This window comes from Hypanus sabinus, chromosome 26, assembly GCF_030144855.1.
Source record: "Hypanus sabinus isolate sHypSab1 chromosome 26, sHypSab1.hap1, whole genome shotgun sequence".
NCBI lineage: Eukaryota > Metazoa > Chordata > Chondrichthyes > Myliobatiformes > Dasyatidae > Hypanus > Hypanus sabinus.
Genome location: NC_082731.1, coordinates 13,954,934 through 13,963,766, shown reverse-complemented (window position 1 = coordinate 13,963,766; position 8,833 = coordinate 13,954,934).

The following is an 8,833-nucleotide window of genomic DNA, read 5'->3' as shown; positions in this document are numbered from 1 at the left end:
AAGAAACATAATAGAAACGATGAAAGACCGCAACCAACAGAACAAACAACCAATGGGGAAAAAAACAAAACAGGAAAAATAATAAATAACTCGCTCGGTTATTGTCACTTCAGCAATTGTTTTAGAGATAGTTCAGACTTCACTCTAAGTCTTTTGTTGTTTTGTGCCCAAATCATTATTGTTATATTTATTGTTATATTGTACAATTCATTATTGTTATATTGTTATATTTATTACTACCTCGTCACTCCGTGAGCCTCAGTGAGCAAATAATTTCATTGCAATGAAGACAATGAACCCATTTAACCTAACGGTCTGCCAATGTCAGAATCAGGTTTATTATCGCTGACATACGTGGTGAAATTTGTCACATTGAGGCAGCAGTACAGTGCATTACATAAAAATACTGTTAATTACATTAAGTAAACAGTGCAAACGGAGAATAGCCAGACAATGTTCATGGTTACATGAGCAGGTCAGGAATCTTATGGCAGAGGGGAAGAAGCGGAGTCGAAAATGTTGAGGGGGTATCTTCAGTTTTTGTTCTAAATTCATGAGAAATTATCATTACCTTTCCGTTACTTGTATTTTTTCAAATGGCATTTGAACGCCAATTGTTGTCACTGGGTCTTTGAGTGAACCCTGTTGCAAAGTGAGTTCAATGTCAGGTGTTGTCGACATTATTCCCGGAACGCTGAAAAAATGGGAGTTGCTGATACAATCTTTTCCCAATGTCTGTTGTCACTGGAAACTTCCCTCATTTTCATTCAGTTTCAGAGTAAGCAGGTAGTCCTAGCGAGAGTGGACAATAGTTCGGGTCTGTGCTGTTCGGAATCTACAAGGGGGGGGAGCTGGAAGGAAGGCGATGGGGGTCTGAGACAGGGGAGGCAAAAAGGAGTGAGGGAGATCAGCTGTGATCATACCGAACGGTGGAGGAGGGTGGCTGACACCTGCTCCTCTTGTGGGATCTCCATTTGTTCTCCCGCTACGGTCAGGGTATTGCCCTTTCAGTGCCAGGTTTTGTTCTCACGTGTTGTAAGAAGCTGTTGTCATGTCCTTCAATGCCCAGTCGTTTCCATAATGCTCTGTGAAGGAGAGTTGTCACTGTAACGTGTCCTATACACTGTTTGTCATTCTGTCAACTCTTGTTGCCGGCGTGTGTTTAATGCCTCACTGATCTCTTGTCACTTCCTCTCATTGTTATATGTCAACAAGCTCGTTATTTGTCTACACTGGCAATACAAATTTCTGTAGAAATATCAATTCATAAAACACAGTACAGTACAGCCCAGGAACAGGCCGTTCGGCCCACAATGTTGGGCCAAACCGGCTACAAAGCCAATCAGAAACCCCCAAACAGGCCTCTCTCCTACCTGCACCCTGTCCACATCCCTCCATCTTCCTCACACCCATTGGCTTATCTCAACAACTCTTAAAAGCCTCTCATGTATTTGTGTCTACCGCCGTATCAGGATGTGAAATCCAGGCATCCATGACTCTGAGTAAAAAAATATCCCCCACATCCCTCTCTCACCCTCAGTGCATGCCCTCTGGTATCTGACACACCTGGGAAACAAATACTTCCTGTCCTCTCATGATCTTGCAAACCTCTACCAGATCTCTCCTCAGCCTCCGGCACTCCGGAGAAAGCAATCGAAGTTTATCCAGCATCTCGTGACAGCACACGTACTCTAAAGCAGACAGCAACCTGTTCTGCACCCCCGCCAAAGCCTCGACATCCTTCCTATCCTGGGGCCACTATTGCTGTATGCAATAATCCAGACGTGGCCCAGCCAAAGTTTTGTAAAGTTGCGACAAAACTCACTGACTTTTGAACACGACGCCTCAGTGAATAAAAACAAGCATTCCATAAGCATTCTGAACCACCTTGTCGACCTGTGTAGTGTGAAGTCATTCTGGTGTTGCTAAACTGGTAACTGAGAGATCAGTAATCCACGAAATAAATGATGGGAGAGGTATTTGTAACCCAGGGTAAATGTAGAGAGAAGGCAATTACGTCGTGTTCCATAGGTTCCACCATGGGAAGACTAAATATCAGCTGTCGACGATCCTCCGTCCAGCCGTTCCGAATCCCCACACGAATTATCACCGACAGTGACCTGTCACAGGGACACCACACTACACACCCAGGCAAGGGTTGACACAGAAGTGGGCTCCACAGGATATCCCAAAAAATCCAATCCGATAGATGATAGGAGGTGACAGCCAGACATTCGATGTGCTCTGGATCGATAATCAACCCACCCTTGTGGGCAGAGGAGAGTTCCAGACCCCAGCTGCGACAAGCTGAAGCGACCGGCGTTTCCAGTCTCTCTCTCCCTCTCTCTCTCTCTTTCCCCCCTCTCTCTCTCTCTTGCTCTCTCTATATATCTCTCTTGCTCGCTCTCTCTATATATCTCTCTCCCTCTCTCTCTCTCTCCCCTCTCTCTCTCTCGCTCTGTCACTCCCCCTCTCTCCCTCTCTTTCTCTCTCGCTCGCTCTCTCTCTCTCGCGCGCTCTGTCTCTGCTTCTCTCTCTCCCCCTCGCTCTCTCTCCCTCTCCCGTTCTCTATCTCCCTCTCTTTCTCCCTCTCCCTCTCTCTCTCCCTCTCCCTCTCGCTCTCCCTCTCTCTCTCTCGCTGAAGCAAACCATTTCAGCCTGCGACTGACGTCATAGCCCCGCCTCACTTACACATTCTCTTAAAGTGACAGTCCACAGTGAAGGAAACCTGCGCGTTCGTAACCGTCTCCCCAGTGCAGAACATGTACGGTGGAAAGTCCAGCCATTCAGCCCAGCGGTAGTCTGGGACCTCACTTCCTGCCAGAGTTTCTGCTCCACAACTGTCCCCTCGCAGCTCCTCCCGCTGGAATGCCATTGCATCATGTGTCACATTGCTGCAACTTTCTAATTGACAGACTACCTCACGATATTTCAGAATAAATCTGTGACCAAAATCCCCACCTTCTCTCAGTTACCAGTTTAGCAACACCAGAATGACTTCACATTAAAATGTACTCTATTGTGCTAATTGTGTTGTTTCTTGTAAAAAATGTTTTCCTTGTGAATGCTGCTTATCCGATTCTATGAGCCTGCTGCAAGTTTTTTTATTGTACCTATGCACACATGCACTTGTGCAGGTGGCAATAATCTCGACTTCGTCTTTGACAAACTTGAGGATAGGAAGAGCACAGATTGATGTCCATTTCTGGATCATTTTTCTCAAACATCCGAAGTCAGGAGAGAATGTGATGAATTTCCAGACATTTCTCAATTTACCACTCCTAACACCGAAAGACAGGACAAGGACACAAAGGTCTGGGGACGGCACAACACAGGATTAGTGCCCCACGGGTACCGGCTGTGATTGGTGTGAAGTCTCAGAGCAGAGTGAGGACCCATTGGGTGTCTCCTCAGGGAAACAGGGTGAGGAGCCGGAGAGGGGTGGGGCGGATGCAATCATTCCAAGTGCACGCTGAAGCTTTGGAAAAGATAGACAAAGAGGTAAATGTGGGGGAGGGGGAGTGGAGGTTGAACTACTAATCGGGAGCAATATTACAACTCACCTCTGGCAAGACAACGGAGGGTATGACAGTGGGTGGAACTCAGGAACGAGAAAGGTGCAATCGCAATGACGGGATTGTACTTCCGTCTCTCTAATATCCATCGAGAAGCAGATATGTAACCAGATTAAGGAAATGTTGAAAAATTATAGAGTTGCCTTTATGGGGGATTGCAACATCCATAATGCAAACTGGAGCCTTCTTACTGTAAGGGGTTTGAGATGTGGCCAGTAGACCTCATCTCTGACGGTGACGGTGGTGTCTGAAAAGAGGATGCTGTCCAAGTTGCATGCCATCTTGGGCAATGTCTCCCATCCGCTCCATAATGTACTGGTTAGGCACAGGAGTTCATTCAGCCAGAGACTCATTCCACCGAGATGTTACACTGAGCGTCATAGGAAGTCATTCCTGCCTGTGGCCATCAAACTTTACAACTCCTCCCTCGGAGTGTCAGACACTCTGAGTCAATAGGCTGGTCCTGGACTTATTTCCACTTGCAATGATTAACTTATTATTATTTAATTATATATGGTTTTATATTGCGATATTTCTTCACTATTCTTGGTTGGTGCGACTGTAACGAAACCCAGTTTCCCTCGGGATCAATAAAGTATGTCTGTCTGTCTGTATGAGTGAAGTGAATCCAGGAAATTTGGTTAAATTAATATGTGGACGGTCCAACAAGAGGAGGGGCCATACTGGACCCGTTGGTGGGTAATGAGCTTGGCCAGATGACTGAGCTTTCAGTGGGTGAGCGGTTAGGGGACAGTGACCACAACTCCTTAACTTTCAGGATAGTAGAGATAAGGACAGGTATGAATTGTGTGGGAGAGTTTTAAAATTTTTTTATTAAACAAGTTAGGTCTCTATTCATTGGAGCGTAGAATGTTGAGGGGGGATTTGATCGAGGTATTTAAAATTTTGAGAGGGATAGATAGAGTTGACGTGAATAGGCTGTTTCCATTGAGAGTAGGGGAGATTCAAACGAGAGGACATGATTTGAGAGTTAGGGGGAAAAAGTTTAAGGGAAACACGAGGGGGTATTTCTTTACTCAGAGAGTGATAGCTGTGTGGAATGAGCTTCCTGTAGCAGTAGTAGAGGCCAGTTCAGTTGTGTCATTTAAGGTAAAATTGGATAGGTATATGGACAGGAAAGGAGTGGAGGGTTATGGGCTGAGTGCGGGTAGGTGGGACTAGGTGAGATTAAGAGTTCGGCACGGACTAGGTGGGCCGAGATGGCCTGTTTCCGTGCTGTGATTGTTATATGTTATATGTTATACTTTATTCCAAAATAAAATTATATACAATAACCATTCAAAGACTTTCAATTCTTTACAATTGGTACCATTACTGGCTTTACATTTTCAAAGTTGTGATGTTTTGCCACCCACATGGCACTTTGTTCTTTCATATTTACATTCGGGGGTATATCCCCAACCCCCCACCCCTCAACTCCCAAGGGAGAAGGAGTAGAATAAATTACGAGCGCAATGGACAGGACCTAAGAAGCATTAATAAGGAACACCTTTTCCTCTGGCAGGTCCACATCAGGCATGTGGAGGGTGTTTAACGATTAGTTGAACAGGGTCCAGGAAATGTATTTTCCTGTTAGAAGGACGGACGGGGATGGAAGGCAAAAGAACTTTGGATGTCCAGAGAGCTGATGGATTTAGTCAAGAAGAAAGAGGACTTAAATGAAAGGAGTCTACCCCTCCTACACATCTTCAATGGCTACGTGATATCATGTCTTATTTAAATTTAGAAAAGATCCGCGGCTCAGTCTTAAATTCGAAACAATCTTTTTATGATATCTGGGGACCTTTCCTAAATTACTTTTCCAATTTATAAAGTTTAACAGTACACAGACTTATATATATACATTTCTATCTTCCCTTCTTAAGCGAATATTTTTTTTTCTAATTATCCATTGTCATCCATCAGCTTTTTTCTTTGGTAGTTGTAGGGGGCTGACATTTTTATATAAAACATTTATTTTATGATGTATGACCTATCTTTAAATTTTTGATTACAGAGTGGTATACCTTTATGTGATATGCTATAACATTTTGATCAATTTTATCACAATATATGAATGTAAACAATTTATGTTGAGATGTATCTATGTGTTGCACTCTGTAAATCTTGTTTTTTTCTTCTGAATAAAAATATTATAAAAAGAAAGAAAGAAGAAAGAGGAAAAGTACAGAAAGCTATGGAAATTAGGATCGAACAAAATAACTAAGGAGTATTAGAAAGGCAGAAAAGAACTAAAGGAGAGAATTAGAGCCAAATAGATCATGAAAAGCCTTTGGCAGGTAAAGTTATATTTGTGAGGGGTTTCTTATTTTATGTTACTGCGTATGTTAATCAAAATGCTTCTTTGTTATGGTAACCGGTGAGAGAGAGCTTTCTCTTGCAGCTTGTTTCGGTTATAATTACTGATAACGAGAATTGTATTCGTTTGTTAACCCATTGGGATAGGTGTTATTCTTTCCTGTGGGTTTGTAAGCTAGTGTTCGGCGGGGCTTTTGGGGGGACGGCGCGAGGGGGTTAGAGGGAAAAGACGCGTTGTTGTAAACTGGGCGACGGAACGGACCCCCAGCGGGGGTCCGAGGCCCAGGGTTTTCGGCGAGGAGAGGAGACGAGGACAGATTAGTGTGGAGTGTCTGGTCGACCCGTGCTGTTGGTCCCAGGCGGCGGGTCGAGGAGGTCGGAGGGGATCGCTTGGTGGCAAGAAGACGTCGTTAACTGAGCTCCAACGGTTGAGCACGAAGTGGTTGGACTTTGATAAGCTTGGCACCTTTTACTTTTCCTTTTATATTGTATCTCTATTAAGTACATAGTTCCAGTAAGATCTATAAAGTGTAATCATTTAATCGCATATGGGATACTGTCTGTTGTTGGGCGTGTTGGGGACATCACACAGCGTCTACACAAGCTGATTACCCGGCTTGGCGGGGCCAAAGGCTGCTTCCCCTAGACGGAAGCGAGCTGAGCGAGCCTGAGGCCTACGGGGGGGGGGGGCACCTAATGAATCACAAGGCATCCTATACATGCATCGAGAAAAAGAGGTTAACTAGGGAGACCACTCATGAACAAAGGAGGGGAACATGGGCTTTGATACAGTGAATGTGAGTGAGGTATGTATTTACCAGGGAAAAGGATATGGAGGACCAGGAGATCAGTGCTGAGTGTTTAAATACAATAGGGCATTTAGAGGTCAAGGAGGGGGAAGTGTTGGGCCTTCTAATGAGTATTAAGTTGGATAAATAAAAAGTTGGACGCCTCCAGAAGACACAGTACATCATTAAAGACCCCTCACACCCTCTCCATGAACTGTTTGTTCTTCTGCCATCAGGTAAACGTTACAGGAGCATCAAAACTAAAACCACAAGGCTACTAAACAGCTTCCTCCCACAGGCAGTCTGACTGCCAAATAGCTGCTCTACCCGACTCTGCTTTGGACACTTTTAACTTGCACTGGACACTTATAATTTGTTTTTAACTGACATGTGGCTGTTGTGTTTTTTCTATTTATTGTTTAGTGTTGCATTTGTTATGTTATGATTGCACTGCTCCTTGGAAATGCTGTCTCATTCTGCCCTGCAGAGCTGATGTACGGTTAGAATGACAATAAAGTTTTTGAATCTTGATAAGTCCCCAGGACCTGATGGGATCTACACCAGATTGTTGGAGAAAGCAGGAGAGGAGATTGCTGGGCCATTGTCTAGTATTCTTGTGTCCTCTGTTAGCACAGGTGGAGTCCCACAGGACTGCTGGGTGCCTAATATTGTACCTCTATTTGAGAAAGGAACAAGGGAGAATCCTGGGAACTATAGACAGGTGAGTGTCACAACAGTTGTTGGGAAATCGCTGGAGCAGGTTCTCAGAGTTAGCATATCTGAGCATTTGGGAACCGATGGCCTAATTCAGCAGAACCAGCCTGGCTCTATCTCTGACGGGCCATGCTTTAGGGATGTGAGTGTTGTCTATATGTATTTTAGTGAGGCATTTGACAAAATCCCCCGTGGGAGGCTATTACAGAAGATTAAGATGCATGGAGTCCGTGGCAAATCGGCTGTTTGAGGCCAGATCTACATAGAAGACAGAGAGGAGTGGTTGAAGGGAATTATTCCAGCTGAGGTCTCTGATTAGCGGTGTTCCACAGGGATCTGTGCTGAGACCTCTGCTGTTTGCAATGCATATAAATGCTCTGGATGAAAATATGGATAGGTGGGTTAGTAAGTTTGCAGATGAGACCTAGATTGGTGCACTTGTGGATCGTGTGGAAGAATAGCAAAAAAAAACACAGCACAATATAGATCAGTTGCCGATCTGGGCTGAGAAATAGTACATGCATTTTAACTCAGAGAAATGCGAGATATTGCACCTTGGTAGGGAAATGCGGGGAGACTGTGCACTGTTAAAGGCAAGGTCCTTAACAGCGTTGCTGAGCTGAGAGATCTTGTGATCCAAGTTCATTGCTCCTTAAAAGTGGCTACACAGGTCGACAAGGTGGTTCAGAATGCTTATGGAATGCTTGTTTTTATTCACTGAGGCGTCGTGTTCAAAAGTCAGTGAGTTTCGTCGCAACTTTATAAAACTTTGCCTGGGCCACAACTGCATTGTTACATACGTTTCTAGTGGCTCCACCATAGGAAGGATGTCGAGGCTTCGGCGCGGGTGCAGAGTACATGTGCTGTCACGAGAGGCTGGATAAACCTGGGTTGTCTTGTCTGGAACGTCAGAGGCTGATGGGAGATCCTGATAGAGGACAGGAAGTATCTGTTTCCCGGGTTTGCAACAGGGTTCACTCAAAGACCCAGTGACAACAATTGGCGTTCAAATGCCATTTGAAAAAATACAAGTAACGGAAAGGTAATGATAATTTCTCATGAATTTGGAACAAAAACTGAAGATACCCCCTCAACATTTTCGACTCCGCTTCTTCCCCTCTGCCATAAGATTCCTGACCTGCTCATGTAACCATGAACACTGTCTGGCTATTCCCCGTTTGCACTGTTTACTTAATGTAATTAACAGTATTTTTATGTAATGCACTGTACTGCTGCCTCAATGTGACAAATTTCACCACGTATGTCAGCGATAATAAACCTGATTCTGACATTGGCAGACCGTTAGGTTAAATGGGTTCATTGTCTTCATTGCAATGAAATTATTTGCTCACTGAGGCTCACGGAGTGAAGAGGTTGTAATAAATATAACAGTAAAGAGATTTGGGCACAAAACAACAAAAGACTAGAGTGAAGTCT